The sequence below is a fragment of the Leucoraja erinacea genome, chromosome 13 (assembly GCF_028641065.1).
Source record: "Leucoraja erinacea ecotype New England chromosome 13, Leri_hhj_1, whole genome shotgun sequence".
NCBI classification, from domain to species: Eukaryota; Metazoa; Chordata; class Chondrichthyes; order Rajiformes; family Rajidae; genus Leucoraja; species Leucoraja erinaceus.
Window position 1 is genome coordinate 30,642,640 of NC_073389.1, and position 21,162 is coordinate 30,663,801.

The window sequence follows — 21,162 nt, forward strand, 5'->3', positions numbered from 1 at the left end:
CGCGGAGCTCGGATTCGGCCAAGGGACTTACCATCACCGGCAGGGGGCCCAACATCGAAAGCCTGGAACGCCTCAACGCAGAGGGAGAACAAGGAAGGAAGAGACAAGGACTTTAAGACTTTTGCCTTCCATCACAGTGAGGAGGTGCCTGGCAGACTCACTGTGGTGGATGTTAAACTGTGTTCATTGTGTGTTCTGTTATTTTATTTTCTGTCATGACTGCAAGGTACGCAATTTCGTTCAAACTAAAAGTGAATGACAATAAGGGAAACTTTATACTTTATAAATAATTTGCTAACACAAGCAGTTGCAGATGCTGGAATCTGGAGAAAAAATAAGCTGTCAGAAGAACTCAGCGGACCATTCCATTGAGTATAAATGGGGATCCTGTGGATAGGGTGAACTGTTTTAAATATCTGGGAGTCCACATCTCTGAGGATATGACATGGTCATCACACGCCTCAGCACTCGTGAGTAAGGCAAGGCAGCGCCTTTACCACCTCAGGCAATTGAGGAAATTCAGAGTGTCTCCGAGGATCCTCCAGTGCTTCTACGCAGCGGCGGTGGAAAGCATCTTGTCCGGGAACATTACCATCTGGTTCGGGAATTGCTCTGCCAAGGACAAGAAGGCTCTGCAGAGAGTAGTGCGTTCGGCCGAACGCACTATGGGAACTTCACTCACCCCCCTGCAGGAACTATACAACAGGAGGTGCAACTCCAGAGCAAACAAAATCATGAGAGACCTCTTCCACCCCTGCAACAGACTGTTCCAGCCGCTACGGTCAGGCAAACGCCTCCGTTGCCATGCAGTGAGAACGGAGAGGTTGAGAAGGAGTTTCTTCCCAGAGGCAATTCGGACTGTAAACGCCTTTCTCACCAGGGACTAACTGTACAGAACGTTTTTCCTTCTATTATTTATTATGTAAAATAATATGTGTGTTATGATTGTGTTTATAATTTGTTTGGTTGTTTTGTTGTTCCGCGAGCATTGCCACTTTCATTTCACTGCACATCTCGTATGTGTATGTGACAAATAAACTTGACTTGACTTGACTTGACTTGACCAAGCAGCATCAGATAGGCAAAGAAATTGTCACTGTTTCTGGTTGAGATCCTGCATCAAAACCAAGAATATAGAGGGAAGATAGCCTGTATTTAGAAGTGAGAGGGAGGGGTGAGGTGGAGGCTGCCAGGAGATAGGTGGAAACATAAGAATAGGAGAAAAAAAAGATAGTTGAAGTCAGCTGGACAAGTAGAGGGGGAAGGTGGAGTCAGAGGCTGTTATCAGTAAAAAATATTATACAAAGTGCTCGAGTAACTCAGCGGGAAGCATCCATGGGGAATGTGGGTAGGTGATGTTTCGAGTCGGGACCCTTCTAGGTAATAAAAGGTAGAGGTAACATGGAAGGTATAGGTAATATAGAAGGTCGAGCAGCATCTCTGCAGGTAGAAGAACTCATTGGGTGGGCAGCATTTATGGAAGTGGAAGAATTCAGCAGAACACCTATCACCTATCAGCCTCTATCTCTACACTTTCCCCACCTGGCTCCGTCTGCCATCACCACCCCACCCCTAATCTGCTTCCATCTACCTGTCTCACCTGTCCCTCTCACCTCTATATACGGCTGTCTTCTCTCTACACTCTCAGTCCTGGTGCAAGGTTTTGGCCTGAAACATCGGCCATCCCCTTGTCTCCACAGATGTTGCCTGAGTTCTTGCAGCAGTTTATTTTTTTGCTTTATAAATGTCAGTTGCAACCTCCTAAAGAAGACAAATAGAACAAAATAGCAAGAAAGAAATACAAATGCAAATACTACTCAGCTGTCAGATTGTGGAGACTGCATGAGGTCAGAGGCCTCAGGCTGAACACACTTGCCTTAAGAAATTATTATAATTACAAACTTCAGATTCTTGTTTGTTTTGTACTGTGTGAAGTTGACCTGAAATTACTAGATAATGAAATGCCTTCAAAGGATCCCAGTTGTCAGAGTTTTCTCTGAAATGTCAACTCCTGCTGAGGCATGACTCCATTGGACACAGCCATCCTCTGTCACCCTACCATTCGTTCTGTATGAGCAGGATGTTCAACTGATTGAGATCAATGAACTCTGAATGAACTTAAAAAAAAAAGAAGAAAGTGCTGGAAACATTTAGCAGATCAGGTGGAACTGACAAAAATGCCTTTGGCCTGCAATGTTATTTTTTTTCTCTTTTCATGCATGCAACTTGACCTGCTGAGCGTTTATAGCATTTTCTATTTTTGTTTTCCAGCATCTGCAGTTTTTTGGCTTTCACAATAAACTTTCTTCATCTATGATTCTACATCTCGCAATGTTTTCCAAAAGAAGCACGGGGATAGCTTTTAACCTTATAGAAGAGATGCAATGTGGCTTAATTGTACAGTATCTCTCATTTGTTATTCAGTACTTGTTCATAAATTGCTCTGCTGCACAATAACTAAAGTAGATTACAATGTGATTCTGGAGTGCCCAACACTTTAAATGATTTAGTTCCAATGTCTTATTTTCCAGTCACTGATTAAATATTGAAGAACCCATATGCTACTTTGATTAGGGGGTATTTTCAGACTTGCTTTCTTTTAACTTTTTAAAATCATATTTTAAGAGCAGCATTTTCCTTTTGAGGGAAAAGGGAACATCATGTGAGATATAACTCCTGCATTTGAAAATTGTATAATTTAGAATTGTTGGGCATTAAAAGACCTTTTAAAGGAAATAGTGAAACAATTACAACATTATGCCATAGCTTTTGATTGTGAATATTTTGTAAATCAGTTTATGTCATCTCTTTATTCAATCTCTTTCTAATCTAATGTTCCTTCTAGTTCCATTTTATACATAAATGTATCATTAACAGTTGTTCATCCAAACTGCATTTTCAATCCAAATTCTCTGCAACCTTTCTTTGCTGATCTTTAAGGTGGGAAAACTGCACAGAAGTCTACCAACACTTAATATTTACAGGAAAGTTAGCATATGTCATATTAGGGTGAGACCCCCAACTTGTAATGGAATAATAGGCTGTTGCTGCAAGCCTTCTATGTCCACTGCCATTTACTTTGCCCTGAGTACCTTTGAAACATACAGCACAAAAATAGGCCGTGCAGCCCATCCAATCCACGTCAACCATCAAACACTTATTTACACCAATTCCACGTTAATGTGATTTTATTCTCTGCATAAACCCATCAATTTGCCCAAGATTCTACCACTCATCACACACTAGGAGGAAATTTACAGTGGCCAATTATCCCACTAATCTACAGGAAGTAACCAGAAGGCATGGGAGAATCTCAAGTGGTCACAGGGAGAATTTGCCAACACCATATGAAAAGCACACAAGATCACAATTGAAAACGTCACCCATTCCTTCTCTCCAGAGATGCTGCCTGTCCCGCTGAGTTACTTCAGCAATTTGTGTCTATCTAGGTCTCTGCAGCAAGAACTGCTGTACCACTGTGTCCCCTCCATAGGTTCTTTGCTGCCTGTGATGTTAAAGCTTCCTATCATTCTGACAAATAAGCATGGAGTGCAAAAATAATTTCCTTGCATTTGGGATATCAAAAACGGACAGTTTTTGGAGGATTATTCCGATAGTGTTCTTTGTTCTTATTTATTCTGTCCATTTCCTCTGGTGCTCCCATGGCTTGGCATTTGCTTCAATGGTGATTGATGATTGGCAACTTGCACATGATTGACCTGCCCTTTCATCATTAGTTTCTTAGTTTGTTTGTCATTATGAGCGTAACTGGCAAGGCCAGCATTTATCACCCACTAAGTTGAACTAAATGACTTATTGGCCCATTTCAGAGTATTTTAAAGCCTTCCTTTCCTGAAGGAGACCAGTGAGGATGGCAATTTTCCTTACTTGTAGGACAGTGCTGAACCAGATACTATCAATCTATTTTAGTTCCAGCATATCTGCAGGAACAACATTTGTTCCACAAATATGAGTCATTCCCACTTTCCCATGACCTGATTCACTTTCTCCATTAGCATCATGCCCTTCAGTACCAGGCCTCTGAAAACCAAAAATCATACAATTTCTTTAAAGGAAAACTATTTTCATTCTTTTTTTAAATTTAATTGTACCTTTGGAATCAGCGAACACGTTATGTGTTGATATCTTTTTGTGAAAAGTAAATTCCTGGTAAAAGTCAGTTAGAATAAGAGACTAATGTATGAAGTAGCAATTCATTCATCGGTCCTTGCGGTTTCATTGAATTGTTACGCTGGTCTTCATTAATTCAGGTCCTGCTGCTCCACTGGAGTTTATGAATATATTAACTTGATATCTGTCGGTCCATTCCATTTATTAACATGTTAGTGGATCCACTGGTCTATCATGTTGTCGAACTATCCAGTTTAATTAATGTGCTTCTGTGCTAATGCCTGCTGCTGTATTCATTTATTCATGAGGTGATGCCTTTTGCTCTGCATATTTTGATTCAGTGGTGGCTAATGCTCCAGTTTGCTTACTTATTTGTGCCTGCATGGTATTTGTGCAATACTCATCAATAACATTTCATTGACATTGTTGGATGATACTTCATGTGATTTGTGCTGGATTTTTCTTTTCAAATTTCAGCACATTTTACTGTAATCTGCTGTCTTCAATGTATTCATTCACTTTTGAATTGTATTTTAGTAATTGTTTTTGTTGTACATTAAACGTTTTGGGAGCTTTATGTAAAATATGGCAGAGGCCTCATTCTATGTTATGGGAACATACAATTTTTTTTTTTAAACTACATATAGGCTGGGACTGTTTTTCTTGGGAGAAAGTAAACCTGGTTAAGACCTTATAGAGATTTATAAAATCGCAAGGGGCATAGATAAGATTAATTATCACAGTCTTTTTCTCAGAGTAGGGGAGTCTAAGACTAGAAAGCACAGGTTTCAGGTGTGTCGAATGACTAAGAGGACCTGAGAGACAAGTTTTTCACTCAGAGGGGAGTAGGTTTGTGGAAGTAGCTACCAGAGATGGTAGAGGTAGGTACAATTACAAAGTTTAAAAGCGATTTTGAGAAGCACAAGGATAGCAGCGGTTTAGAGTGCCAAATGCAGGCATATGGGACTCGCTCAGGCACCTTGGTCAGCACGGACAAGTTGGGCATCAGGGCCTGTTTCCATGTTGTACCACTCTGTGACTCTCTGGAAAATAATATTGTTTGGCAATTATGAAAACATTAAGTGTAGGTCAGGTAGCATCTGTTGAAATCATAGACGAAGAAGCATAATGGGCTGCTGCATTCTGTAATTTGGTCTCACCCTATTAGAGATATTTTCTTTCTTCTACCTCTCCCATTACATTTTCTCTGCTACTTAAACACTAATTTGTCTCAAAAGACTTTTCACACATGATCCAATGAATTGCCAGGTATTTATATTGAAGCTCAGGCCTTCAATAGTTTTCTTATAAGCAGAGAAGGATACAGTGCAGTAAAGTCCATTTGGTTTGTTTCTTATATTAATTTGTTGGTTGAGCTGTTTCATTGAAGATATAAAATACTGGAAGTACTCAGCAGGTCAGGCAGCATATGTGGAAAGAGAAATAAAGTTGATATTTCAGGTCAAAGACTGTTTGTGAGAACTTGGAAAGAAAATAAAAGTTGACTTTAAGTTCAGAGAAGGGAGGGGTCTATGGATAGCACAGAGAGCATCTGAGCATCTCTTGGATAGGATGGAATCAGGGTTGCCATCGGGATAAACGGTAAATGAGATCAGTTGGAGAAACATGGAGGCAATGGTTCTCAGGCTACCAACGGTAGCAGTGAGATAAGTGCGTGGCCAGGGTGGTGAAGGTCTGTCATGATATCAGCTATCTTCTTGATACAGCTGGAGGAACTCAGCATGTCAGGCAGCATCTGTGGAGGGGAAATGGACAGATGACGTTTCAGGTCAGGACCCTTCTTCAGACATTTTTGCTTAAAATTCCAGCATCTGTAGTCTCTTGTGTCTTCTTCTTAACCTTTTCTGCTTCATGCAGAGCAGCCCCAGCTTCCCCCACCTCTGCATGATATTGAAGTTCCCAATCTACCAATTCAATAAATCTCCACTCTTTGTCACTCAGCAAGGTATTAACAACCTGGAGTTCACTTGCATTCGATGCATTCATTGCATTGAAAGTATATGTAAAGAAAAAAGTTGAAGAACCATGGGGAAAATATGAGAAGGGAATTAACTGGATAACTCTTTTAAAGCATAGGTTCAATGGGCCGAATGCCCTCACCCCATTACCCCTCTCCTCCCTTCTTCATACTATGAGAGGTCTGTACTGGGATAGATTATTAGCAATAATGCATGCATTCACCTGTTTTGGACATTTTAGAGATAAAGGCTGTGTCTGGCTGATAATATCCTGAGAGCATGAATTTGTGGATCTTCTATTCATGTTTTCCTAGTATCACCTTTAAAATGTGAATTTAATGAGCCAGGCCCCAATGACTGGATCAGAGACAGGAACCGATGCCTTTTTTCATTTGTAAATGTGACAGGAGTAATAAGTAACACACAATGAATGATCTTCCAGAGCTTTTATTAGCAACATGCTTGTGCTTTAGTGAGTATCTGTTGGTAATATATGGTCTCACAATGCATGTTTTCCAATAATTATTGCACTGATTTGTTACTGAAATGCAATTAGAATCCTTTCTAAATAATTATAGCAGATGAAAAGTGATAGCAATTAAATAAATTAATAATCAAACTCATTAGTGTATAATGTATTTCACTGCTTTGTAGATAACAGAAGACTTGGTTGGAAGAGTAGTTATAACTGCATTAGGGGAAGAGATAAAGTGGGTAAAATGGACATTGAAAACATAAATAAGTGACGTATTCATTGTTTCAATTCCTCCCAGGCCTCAAGGTACAATTGAATTGAAAAGCAAGCCAATGGGTGGACTTTTACCCACTTTGCCTGATGTTTAAGAAGTGTGCCTTCAGTGTAATTATTATCAGCCAAGTAACTAATTAAGTGACAGGTACAAATTTTCAGATCAATGAATATGTATATTGTGTATGGAGCACCGGAATTAATCTTCCCTTACTTCTTCCTTGATCTATTTCTCATCTCCGTGACTCACTTGGAAAGTGTCCAACTATGAACCCGTTTCAGAATGTAACATGGGGTTTGAGAAAGTGAGGGGTGCTTAGGGTGGGGGTTAGAGGCACTGAATGTATAGCCCAAAAACACACTAATAGGCTCAGCTGGTCTATGCCAGTGTTTGTATTTCACTGAAGCTTCGTCTTAGCTCACTGTATTAACATATCTTTCCATTATTTTCTTATCCACTTCTCCACTTTCCCTTTTAACAGCTTCTATACCTTTCTCCTCAGCCACAACTTTCAGCAGCTAATTCTGCCTTCTATTAAAACATTCTTTACATCAAAGTATTCATTGCCTTCTGTCAAGTTTTCCTATTTGAGGTCTACCATCTCTGCTAAATGTTACGCACAGTGTAATAATGATTATACTTCAAAAAATAAAGACAGTAAAACACATTGAAACTAAAGTTGTGAATGGAAATGTATCTTTCTATATTTCTTTCTTTTTGCATTGAGGCTTCTGAACAATCCTTCCATAAGCAAAGGGTACAGTCTGATTCACGTTTACTCTATTGAGGACATTGGACTTTGTCTATGGAACTGATGCACTCGAATGCTGAGAATTATATTCAGCATCTTCCCTTTTGCTTTATCTATTTATCTTGAGTTTGACATGATTGTATTGAAATATGATATACTGCATCTGACCTGTTTGGATAGCAGGCCAAACATAGCTTTTTCATGTGACATTAATAAACCTAAACCTAATAATAAGTTTGAATGGTTTGCTCAGAATGTTTCTTCAAGTTCCTTTAGCTGTTGAAGGCAATATGGGATCCAGCCACTCTGCGCTTATGGTGCAGGTTGTGTTGATGATTGTAAATGACGTACCTTTGACACTCCAACTGCTGAGATGGTACACCTTGGGGGTAAGAATTTGTTTGGAGCTTATTTTTATGGTTGGATGTTTAATAATCCACAACCAGGTAGATGCTTTTTACATACAGATCTAGATGCCCAATGGATATGTTAATTTCTTCTAGATCTGGTTGGAAGACAGAGTTTACCTTAGTAGTGTGATAGAGATGAAAGTTGCAGTTGCTCACTCATCTGTTGTGGCCCCGGCTATTTATGACCTTATAGTGATTGATTATGTTGACACCATGCTCAAACTTGACTTGAGCTATACTTGAGTATAGAAGCTGGGATGTAATGTTAAAATTGTACAAGGCATTGATGAGGCCAATTCTGGAGTATGGTGTACAATTTTGGTCGCCTAATTATAGGAAGGATGTCAACAAAATAGAGAGAGTACAGAGGAGATTTACTAGAATGTTGCCTGGGTTTCAGCAACTAAGTTACAGAGAAAGGTTGAACAAGTTAGGGCTTTATTCTTTGGAGCGCAGAAGGTTAAGGGGGGACTTGATAGAGGTTTTAAAAATGATGAGAGGGATAGACAGAGTTGACGTGGAAAAGCTTTTCCCACTGAGAGTAGGGAAGATTCAAACAAGGGGACATGACATGAGAATTAAGGGACTGAAGTTTAGGGGTAACATGAGGGGGAACTTCTTTACTCAGAGAGTGGTAGCTGTGTGGAATGAGCTTCCAGTGAAGGTGGTGGAGGCAGGTTCGTTTTTATCATTTAAAAATAAATTGGATAGTTATATGGATGGGAAGGGAATGGAGGGTTATGGTCTGAGCGCAGGTATATGGGACTAGGGGAGATTATGTGTTCGGCACGGACTAGAAGGGTCGAGATGGCCTGTTTCCGTGCTATAATTGTTATATGGTTATATGGTTATAAACTGAATATTGGTTACTGAGTGGCAAAAGTTGATTCTTACTTAAACCTCGCACATCTTTGCCACTGTTCTTCACTGTTGTATTTTGTCTTGTTTTTATTGTCTCTGTCAGTTTTGAATAACTCCTTATTTCAGTCTCTCATGGATTATACTCAATACCTGTTCATCTTGACCCTCTCTCTCAACATATAAACTCTGCAAGCAAATATTCACAGTAAATTTAGTCATCCCATCTCACATGAGCTCCTTAATTCCTCAAAATGTACATTTGCTACCTCCTCATTCCACTAAATAATGTTTCTTCCTTCTGCATTTGGCCCAGACAAAAACTCCTTGCACTCACATACAATTGAACTTTGTTTGAGTAACAAATTGTTTCTGCTTTGTTGTTTCCTGTTTACAGAATGTTGCTGTCGATATTAACTGCCCGCAAGCCCTCATTTCTATCATAAATACCCTTGACCCCAGTAAAAAACGTTGTTGCCTTGCATTCTAGCATTTTCCCTTGGTGTGGCCCAGCTTGCTCTCCGCTACGTTCGAGTGGAAGAAACTCACCATGCTGCAGTTAGTTTCTACAGTTATGTTAGTTCATGGCTTCAGGCTGTTTCAGAAAAGCGGAGGTTATCCCCGTCAAATGTCCAGTCTCCATTTCAATCCTATCTCCACAATCGTCACCAATAAATGCAAAGAACTCATGAACTTATTTATCTTTAAAACTGAGATCATCTATTTCTTATTCTGGTTTTCACTTTCTCCTCTTCATTGGAAGTGAGTGTCTCTTCACGTACTATATCCTGAACCATCTTTATCACAGAACTTATACTCCTTTATACCCCATCTCAACTGCTCTGCAACCCTTTCTTCCTAAAGGACAAAGAGCATCACAGTGGCTTGGTAGTAGAACCAATGCCTCGTATCTCCAGAGAACCGGGTTCAGTCCTGACTTTGGATGCTCTGGTTTCATCGCACATCCCAAATGTGCGTGGGTTGGCAGGTTAACTGGCCATTGTAAACTGTCCCTTGTGTAGGCGAGTGACATAATCTGAGCTGCGTTGATGGGGATGTGTGGAGAATAAAAAATTGGATTAATGTAGGATTGGTGCAAATAGTTGGTTGATGGTCAGCGCAGATTTGGTGGGCTGAAGAGACAGTTTCTGTACTTGACTTCTATGACATTATGAACATGTTGCCTGTAAATATATGTCCACTTAACCAACAACTTCACATTTCAGTTTCTTCCATTGCTTCCTTTTGCAAATGCTCCTTCACCTATGGCCTATCTTCCCAGGAGACATTTTGTTGCAAGCGCAGAGACAGAGGATAGTTGGAATGTACAACAGGTTCCTAAAGGAAAGTGGGGCACACTGCATCTTCAGGTTGATAACATTATCGGTAGATCAAATTTCTCCCTCAAGACTGAGTCAGTGGACTTACTGAGTGAGGGTATATATCAGATCCATAAACTCGCAACAAACATTTTCTGAGCATATATTTCTTAACAGGTTACAGTCATTACTGTGAATTACGAGTTTTCTATAGTGCGTGCAATTAAAAGAAAGTAGAAATATTTTATATGCTACATGACATATCGTTTCTTGCTGAACAAAGTGACTTCTTGCCTTTTTTTGCGATGTATCAAGTTTTTATAATTTAATTTAATAATACTCAGTACAAGATTGGAGATGCTGACTGAGCAAGCATCCCACTATTAACTGAATTATGTGCATGCAGAAAGCTTAGCTTCAAAGTCTAAAGCCAGACCCTTGTCGAACCTCATTAAACATATATACCCCAGAAATGTAGAGCAGGTGGTCATCTACCAGCCATTTCCAAATGAAGTTACAGAGTGATAACATCATTGTAAAGAGATAAAAACAAAAATGTTATTAGATTAGCCGTAAAATACGTAAAAGAGATTTCTTTCTCCACAGAAAACGAGAATACATTTCCTGTGAATCCAGAGGTTGTTCCTGTTCTCTGAAAGTAGAATGTTTTAGCCGTGCTCCTTGTGATTCTGTTGTAACCAATTCTCTGCTTGCCATGATGGAATATTCTTCAAAACCTGCCACCGAATGAACCTGAAGATTTTTTAGGCATTTCATGCCTTTGTGGCAAGCGTCAACTATTATGCAAGATTGAAAGGTGTTATTAGTATTGTCAAATTAGAAACTTTAATGTAGTAAAAATCATGGCTGAGCTGGTGAATGTGGATTCGCATGTTCAGATATGGAGCATTTTGCAGAAAAATTGGGTCTAGAAGATAAAGTACTAGAGCGGGAAAAAGACAAGAGTGAACTATCTGAATTTGTGTTATTGGTATGTGTACATGTATTTGTATATATATATTTATGTGAACATATATTAAGTGCATGCACTTTGTATGATTTATATAGATGTGTGTAAGTATGTATGTGGAACAAATGCCTAGATCTGGTTAGTAGTGCTGGAATACACTTTGAGCTGAGCCAGTGTCCTGGAGCCTTGGATGTTAACCAAGCTTTGGTTTCATTGCCATGCTTCAGTTGAGCATAAGTGTGTGTATGGTCCTGGCAGGCTTGTCATATTTGTTGCAGTGATGGTCCTAGAATATAGCAGCCTTGGGGTTCTGCACTACCCACTGGAGAGGTATTCATGAGCTGCTGGTTTGGTCTAATCATGCCCGTTGTAACTCACCCTTGCTTCAAACTTGATATTCAGCATGAACTGTGGGTGGAAGGTTCTACTTTTGTGCTGTGTGATTTTAAACATAATTTGCTTTGTTATATCATCCTTAAAACAATAACATGTCATAAGATGCTTAACAGATGTAAAAGTCAAAGTCAAATGTATTCGTCACATGCACCCGAAGGTGCAATGAAATGATATATTAAACAAAACTGGACAGTCAATCAAAAAAGAAAAAAGTAAGACAATGTGGGTTGAAAAGTTGGAAAGATGGCCAGGTTTAGGAAAGGAATCCCTAGAGCTTAGAGCAAAGCTAGATGAGGATGTGCAACCAATAATGAAAAATGAAAAACATTTTTTACAAGCTGCACAGAGATTGATAGTGCTCATCCTTACACCTTGTGCACTAAGGTAAAACAATACAAAATGGGTTGTACAACACTTGAGAACGTGTAGCACCTACTTGTAGCTCGTACTTTTCATTTTGATTAATTTCTGTTGGGATATTATAGGAGGCTTACATCAGTTTACTTGAGGTTTTCCGAATGCGCAGCAAAATGCGCACTGGAGAAAAAGACCAGGAAAACTGAAGATGAATACAAAATGCTGGAGTAACTCAGTGGATTAGCAGCATCTCTGGAGAAATAGAATGAGTGACATTTTGGGTTGGGACCTATCTAAAGGAAAACTGATGCTGGCTATTGGCAGGTGAACACTTGGTTCAGATTTAATTTTTACAGAGCTGATTACTTATAATATGAAATGTTTGTTTGAAGTCTTACTCAGCTTTGCTATGTTGTTTGTATTTCTCACACATCATGTACAAAGTGGGAGACAGGAAGTATGGCAGTTATGTCCATGTTTTAAATATAGATAAATTGTGAATGGAAGTGCTGTTGGTGAGGGATGTGTAAAAGTGGGTGAGGGTGAGTAATGGGGGAGGGAGTTTGCAGACAAGTTTTATATTTCCCAGTGCATTCAATTGAATTGTATAAAGTGATTTCTTACCATGTTGAGTAATGGAATATCTTTCTCAACATGGAATGCAACTATTCCTAAGATGCAACCTGAAGAGTTGCACATGACTACAAACACATATAACATATATTCTTGGGACATAGGCATTCATTCCCTGTTCCAAGTTGATTTTGAGAATGTTGCGATAATGTCTCTTTGAACCAGTGTAGTTTGCCTATTCTGCGAGTCAACGAAGACTTGCTTTTTGTCCGGTTCTGAGGTGGCTGATAACGCTAGTGTAAGGCCTACAGACTCTCTCAGAGGTGAGGGAAGAGATGTTTGTTGGGACGGGCTACGAGAACGTTTGGGAGATGGTACCTTTTATTTTTATGCTTGTGTTCATGCTAGATTTCTGTCTCCTAACTCAAGGTTCTCAATGCCATCTGGATTGCACGAGTGTTACTTCAAGTGGTCATAGCCAAAGGTTTGCCATGAAGTTGGTGGAGATATAGTTTTACAAAGAAGCTGTAAGAATCGCTTTAAAATGTGTCCTCTCTTACTGTGACTGAGAAAAGAGTATCTGTTTCAGAAGTATGGTGTCAGGCATGAGAGCAACAGGCCGTCCCATTTTAATTGGCTATGTGTAAATAGGCTCTTAATGCTGGTCTATGAGAGGATGCTGAAGTGAATGATGAAGGAAATTAGCATTAGGCCATAAATCATATTGGAGAAATCATTGGGATTTAAAGCTGATCAATCCTCAGGATCTGATTACTTATATCCCAAGATTTTGAAGAAGCCCAAACTGGAGCTATTTGGTGCACTTGGTGTCATTTTCCAAAGTTTCCGAAATTCAAAAATGGTTCCTCAGTTGGGTGGACAGCAAATGTAACCCCACTATTTAAGAAATGAGGGAGAAAGAAAATAAGAAATTAGTTTAGGAAAATGCTGGTAGGATGAATGCAATGTTCTAGGGGAATTTAGAATACAGTAATACATAGATTTGTGAAAGGAAAAACATGTTTGATTTTTTACAGATTTGTACAGTTTTGAGCAGATAAAGAAAGGGGAACAAGTGGATGTTGTATATTTGGACTTTCAGAAGGCCTCTGATCGGGAGCCACACAATAAGTCAATAAATAGAATTATAGTGCATGGTTTGGTACAAATTTACTGGTGTCGATTAAGGATAGGTTGTTGGACAGAAAGCCAAGAGCAGGAGTAAATATGTTTTCAGATTGGGAGATTGTCACTAATGGAGTGTCAGTACTCCCAACAGCTCACATGGCATTGATTTGGATGAGTGAACCAAGTGAGATTTATCTAAATTCACTAATGATGCAAGGCTAGAGGCAGTGTGGCTTGTGAGCAGAATGCAGAGAGGTTTTGGGGAGATAAAGACAGAATCAGTGAGGAATGGAATATGGAAAAATGCGATAAAATGTAATAAAAATTGAAAATGCCACTTTATACTAAAGATAGACAGTGCTGGAGTAACTGAGTGGGTTGAACAGTTGCTCTGGAGAAAATGGATCGGTGACGTTTTGGATCAGGACCTTTCTTCAGGAACTTATAGTGGGGGCGAGTGAGGAGGGGGTACCGCTGAGTTACTCCAGCAATTTGTATCAATGGAAAAATACAAATTCACCCATCCCCATAGAAAAGTATTTTGTAAATGGTGAGAGATTGAAAAGTATGTTTGTTCAGTGGAGTTTTAATATCTTTTTACCCAAATGAGTGAAAGTTAAAGTGCAAATAGAGCAAGCAATTAATAAGGCAAATTTGATGTTGGTCTTTATTGCAAAAGATGCTTGACTGCAATTATATATGACCTTCGTTAGACTGCAGCACTGTGTACAAGTCTGATCTCCCTACTTAAGGGTGGACATATTTGTGAAAGAGGGACTGCTATATTGGTTGATTAGATTTATTCCTGAAATTAGTGAGACACTTCTCCAGTAATCTAACTCAGAAGTGTACAGGATGGCAACAATTACTGCTGCTTGGTGAACATTAACTTTCTGGTCTTTTCCGTGGAGGGCAAAAACTGACCTGGCCAACTGAAGGTACTTGTGAATTTTATCATCAACTAGACTAAGTGGGACCTGTAGGGGGGCGGGGGGGGGGGGGGGGGGGGGGGGGGGGGGGGGGTGGTGGTGGGGGGAGGGGGGTGTAGGGGAGGGGGAATGTAGGGTGGGGGGAGGGTGTGTATGTGGGCGGGAAGGGTGTCGGAGGGGGGGAGGAGGGATGTGGGGTTGGGGTTGTGGTGGAAGGTGTGTGTATGTGTGGGTGTGTGTGTGGGTGGGTGGGTTTACGAGCGGAGGGCTTGTGGGGGGGAGGGGTGTGTGGGGGGCGGGGGGTGGGTTGTGGGGGCCGGAGGGGGGGGGGGCGTGTGGGGGTTTGTGGGGGCAGGGGGGTGTAGGGGGGGGGGGTGTGTTGTGGGGAGGAGAGGATTGTGGGGGGGGGGGGGTTGGGAAGGGGGGGGTGTGCGGGCAGGGATGTGTGTGTGGAGGAGGGGGGGGTTTGGGAGGTGGTTGTGGGGGAGGGGGGTTGTGAGGGGTAGCGGTGTGTGTGGGTGGGAGGAGTTGTGGGGGGAGAGGAGTGATGGGTGGGGGAAGTGAGCTCAGAGAAAAGACGGGAGAAGAACCATGGGGGAGAGGGGGGCATCACGGGGAAGGGGAGAGGAGCCAGCGAGGAGGATCAGAGGAGTAGTGGCCGGAATTGGCGGTGAGATGGGGAATCACAGCGGGCGCTGGTCGCTGGTCGTTCTCCTCCGACGGGATCACAGTCTCCACTTTCTGTTTAGCGACATCTCTGACGCTGGGCTGGACTGGGTCTCTGACTCTGGGCTGGGCTGGGTCTCCGACTCTGGGCTGGGCTGGGTCTCCGACTCTGGGCTGGGCTGGGTTTCCGACTCTGGGCTGGGCTGGGTCTCCGACTCTGGGCTGGGCTGGGTCTCCGACTGGGCTGGGTCGGGTCTCCGACGCTGGGCTGCTGCTTGGGGCGGGGCTACTGCATGGGGATGGTTAGGCTCCAGGTACGGCGTCCACAACAGCTCAACATAGACTGTGAACACAGTGACTGATCTACAATTTTAGTGTTTAAGTTTTAGAGATACAGCACAGCAACAGGCCTTTCGACCTACCGAGTCCACACCAACCAGCAATCCAAGCACATTAACACTACACATTAACACACACTAGAGCCAACTTTACATTTATGCCAAGCCAATTAACTTACAAACCTGTAACATTTTGGAGTGTGGGAGGAAACCCAAGACCTCAGAGAAAACCACGCAGGTCACAGGGAGAACGTACAAACTCCGTACAGACAAGCACCTGTAGTCAGGATAAAGACCATCAGTAGCAATGGGAAGGGAGGATAAAATTGAAAACCTAGGTGGACCTTAGCCATAAGATTATGGGAGTCCACAAATTCATGGCGGCAAATCAAGTTTACTTAATGCCAAAGCAGACCGTGACATTTTAGTGAAGGCCAGCTATAGTTTGAAGGCCAGGTTCCCAAAACCAATTTTGAATTCAATGTATTGTCATCTGAATGAGATCACTGTGTATATGTTTCAGTTATGCTGATGAAATTTTAGTGCACATAAACATTCTTCTTCCTGAGGAAATATCTAATCCATGTTGAGGATTTGTAAGTGGTGTATGCAGCTTACAGAAACAAAGGCTTGGACAGACATGACCTAGATTAATAGTAGCAGTTTACATTTGTTCTAATAATACAATGATAATTATTTGGATTCAGTCTTTGCAAAATTATTTAGCAATGCTGTTTCGTTATCCTTTCAAGAGGCTGATTCTGAATCAATGGCTCACTTGGCCATTGCTTTGATTAGTATCACAAATACCAAATGACTGCTGCACAAAGCCGCAATATTATTTTTATTCCTCTCTGTCATCCTTGTAGATATTAAGTATTGAATTTACAGTGGATATTATTCAAGCTGAACCATCCTGTCAGAGGCTGCAGTTTAAATCATATCAGAAGTTCAATGTATCTGCTCAGCCTCTGAATGATTAAGGTGTTTTGTGACTGAAAGAAATGTACCATTCTATAACCTTAAATTAAGTTTCTTAGTGTTGTTTTTGATAAAAATGGAATTGATATATATATCTGAGTGCATATTTGAATAGCCCTGATGGTCGGAGCAAGAAAATGAGAGAAATTGGATGGCCCTTTTAAAGACTGCCTCAACTGGGTGACTTTTATGGTCTCATTCTACACTGTTTCTTCTTTGTAAATGGCAGAAAAGGCAAAAATTTAAATGTAGACACAAAATGCTGGAGTAACTCAGTGGGTCAGGCAGCATCTCTGGAGAAAATGGATATTTGACGTTTTGAGTTGGGGCCCTTCTTCGGACTGATTGTCGTGGATGTGTATGGGCATACTAGATGTAGGAATAAAAGGACAAATCTGGGCCACCAACAAATGACAGGCAAGGAGGTTCCTTGATAGGCTGATTGCTATAGGAAGCTGGTTGTTAAGCTGGAAAGAATGCAGAGAGGATATACAACGATATTGGCTGGACTTGGGGGCCTGAACTTTAGGGAGAGTTTAGGCAGGCTGGGACTTTATTCCTTGGAGCGCAGGAGGATGAGAGGTGATCTTATAGAGGTGTATAAGATTATGAGGGGGATAAGTAGGGTTGGTGCACAGAATCTTTTACCCAGCCTAGAGGAATCTAGAACCAAAGGTCATGGGTTTAAGGTGAGAGGGAAAAGATTTAATAGAAACAATAGACAATAGGTGCAGGAGTAGGACATTCGGCCCTTTGAGCCAGTACCACCATTCACTGCGATCATGCCTGATCATCCACATTCAGTACCCCGTTCCTGCCTTCTCACCATATCCCCTGACTTTGTTATCTTTAAGAGCTCTATCTAACTCTCTCTTGAAAGCTTCCAGGGAATTGGTCTCCACTGCCTTCTGAGGCAGAGAAACCTGAGGGGTAACCTTTTCGCACTGAGGGTGCTGGGTATATGGGACAAGCTGTTAGATGAGGTTGTTGATACAGGTACGATAACAGCATTTAAAAAGCATTTTGGTTAGGTACATGGATAGGAAAGGTTTTGAGGATATGGGCCGAACACAAGTTGATGGTAGGAGTCTAGATGGGATATCTTGGTCGGTGTGGGCAAGGTAGGCAGAAGTGCTTGTTTCTATGCTGCATAACTCCATGACTCTAATGGGCAAATAGCTGTATAACTAAGATTAGAATCAGTTTATGAGTGCAGAATTCAGTGACTGCAAAACAATTAGGTAAATGAGCCGATTCTTCTTCATCTGTAGTGGATCTGTTAAAAATAATATGGGCCTAATTTAATATTTCCTGTCAGAAGTTATATAGAAAGTTTTTGCCATCTTTATAAATTAGATATTCCTTAAGGCTCATTAGTCGACATCGCCACATGAGCTGCTTCTTCCTGTGCTGTGCTCTTGATGTAACCTCCTCATTCTTGCTCTATTTTGATGCACCCAACAAGCTAATCACCCATATAACACGATTCTGTCAGTGAGGATCTTAGTCCGTTCAAGAAAAGGTGCACGTGAGCAGCAAGGCTGAGTAGTTGCAGTGAATTCCTTTTCTAGGTCCCCACTGTATCTTTGCTGCAGCCCATCACGCAAAAGATCAGGTCAAACCTACCTCATATAGAAGGCTAGATATCTGTGTTAATTCATATTTACATTTACTAATTTAAATTATTTGCTAATTCATGTTTTCTTTTGAGCAGTGTCCCTTCTGAGCAGTTTTATTTACATTGCTAATTACAAATAATTGGAATTATTTTTTCACACATAAGACAGCTTTGAATGAACAGATACGTTTATATGTGCCTGTCTTGATCTCAGTGAAATTGACCTAGTTGCATTCTATTTTGTTGCTGATTGTTGCTTCTGCAGGATTAATTACAAAATGGATATTGTTGCCATCTTGTACTTTAGCACCATCAAGACACTGGAATGTTTATTTGTACAACATGCTCTGGTGCTGTTCAGAAGAACTGGCATCAGGGTAGCTGAATTTCCAAAAGGAAATATGTGTTCAAAATGCCTAATATATAGCTTGCTTTGATTTAACAAAATAGATGTTTGTTTTATCACGAAAATCATTGTTCCACATAACCCTGTAATTTGTTTTCCCTTTCAGATATTTATTCGGTTTTAATTTGCCCTCATCATATTATACAATGCATTCAAAAAGATATCAAAAAAGGTTCTCCCTGCAAAATCCCCATTTAAGTTAAATCCACAGCTTAAATTACACTGGCAAAAGCTTCTCCTTCTCCTTTCAAAATTTTGAACACCTCCATCCCTGTTCTCAGGAAAATACCTCTCGGATTTCACCAGAGATGAAAATCCCTTATCTCCGGTACCATTATAGTAAATCAATGTATTCTCACCAGGTCTTCATATCCATGCACATATTTCTAATGAATAACACATTATAGATCCATGGAGCTTTTCAGATCTTTTGGGATGTGAATACGTTTCTATCTCTGATGCTATTAGTTTCTTGTTTCCATGAAATGTAAATACAATGAGAAACCTACCAATTGTGATCCTTAGAGTCTTGGCAATCCAGAGTATACTAGTCATATTATCAGTGAAATAAATAGCATTTACATGTAGTTTTTCAAATAGAGGCAATCAATGGCACAAAAAGCACCTGGATGTTTGGCTGTGAGACAATACCTGCTATTGTGCTGAAAGTTTCCCGTTTAACTGTTGGGAGTTTGATTTCTGTGGCTTTAAAGTTTGTAATCACCGGGAACTTGACAACATGGTAGTCAGAGCTGATGGAAGTTTGCATATATAGAGACATTTTTGGATCATCAGGGCAAGAGCTGGAAGTGGGATTACTTTGCTAGCCTCTCCAAATAGCAGGCAAGGGCACAATGTGCTGAGTAGCCTGCTATGCTATGTGATTCTGTGATTGTGTCAGAGCTGCTGTGTGGTTGACATTGCCATAAATTGTCCTGAGCTAAAGCAGGAAGGATACCCATCAGACAGGACCATACAACGGAAGAACCGTCTGAGCAGAGGCTTCCCTTCTACAGGGCATTCTGAGTTCAGAAACCCAACTAAGATGCTTGAGCTTCAGTTTTGTAGCATTTGGGCTAGCCCAGGCATTTTAACTGTGTAGGCCAAACATAAGACTGGAAAAAAGATCTGTCTGATGCTCCCCATTCAATGGCAATGAAATGAATCGATAAGATTTCTCAGATACTTCATGGTTGTGAAATCGTTTCTTTTGATTACATGTACACGACCAGATTCGAGAAATAATCAGGCGGACATGCAACAGGGAGCACTGTTGCAGCTGCTGTAAACCAGTGCCAGCAGCTGCACAGCTGTCAGGCAGGGTGTGTTGTAGGAGGCAGCCTGTCAAATGATTTGTCTTGAGCTGTGGCCCTGAAAGCTTCCCACACATTAAAAGATGAACTTCTTGGATTAGATGCAAGAGTTGATAACACAAAACAAGTTTACAGCATTTTAAATTACTGTATATAAATTGTGTAGTTTGTAAGCTGAAGCACAAATGATTTATCTTAGATTAATAGGTATACAAAAAAATGCTGGAGAAACTCAGCGGGTGCAGCAGCATCTAATGCTGCTGCACCCGCTGAGTTTCTCCGGCAATTTTTTGTGTACCTTCGATTTTCCAGCATCTGCAGTTCCCTCTTGATATCTTGGATTAATATAAGGTTATCGGTAAGTTGTGCTCAAATGTTGCTTTTCCTATTTCAATGTCAAGTCAAGTCACTTTTATTTCTACATGAAGCTTCAACTTCCTAATTCTTAAACTCAATAAGAGTAGTTAGAGTGTGAAGAAGGCATATGGTATGTTTGCCTTCATCACTGAGGAAGGAAGCATAATGGATGCCCTCTTAACTACTTGTGTTGTTACTTTCAGGGAGCTATGGACTTGGGCCCCAAGATCCCTCTTAACGCTACATCAATGTTCTGACATTAACTGCATACTTCCCCATAACATTTGACTTCCCAAAGTGCAGCACCTCACTTTTGTTTGGATTAAACTCCCTCTGCAATTTCTCAACCTATGTCTGCATCTGATCTATATTCTGCTGTATTCCTGTGGGATTAGATTAGCCACCTCTTTTTAAACTAGCACTGACATGTTGGACTGATTACGCTCTTTCCACATCATAGTTTCTATGATTTAAGCCACACAATTTATATTATTTACTCCCAAACTCCTTGATTTTATCTGAAAACAGATGAGCTCAGCCAAGTGTTAAAATCCACTCACAAAATATGTCAAAGTGAGCTGCATATCACAACATATATTGCTCTCTTATGCAATACTTCACGCAATTTCTGTCTTTGTTAAGCTCACACACTAGCTCTCCTCATAAGACTCATACATGCACAAACATGCAAAACGCATGCACACGCATACACATGCTTGCCAATTATGTATCCAATTAGCTAATTCTTGTTTTTGCAAGTTTCTCCATGCAATGTCTGCAACCCTTTCTCAGCTGCGCAGCTGAAATGAACTATTTGTTTCTCCCAAGTTAATTCATTGTCATATATTTAAAACAAGGATTTTGTGACATATTCCTTTTCTCTTATAACATCCAAATGTGCTCTTAAATGTCCCCCCCCCCCTATTTGCCTCT

The 21,162-nt window shown here is 40.7% G+C and overlaps 1 protein-coding gene across 2 annotated transcripts in view; it reads left to right on the top strand.

The window, feature by feature from the left end:
• The window catches only part of dgkh (diacylglycerol kinase, eta), a 303,149-nt gene that overhangs the window by 71,808 nt on the left and 210,179 nt on the right, over positions 1-21,162 (top strand). The gene's annotated exons all lie outside the window — the stretch shown is intronic.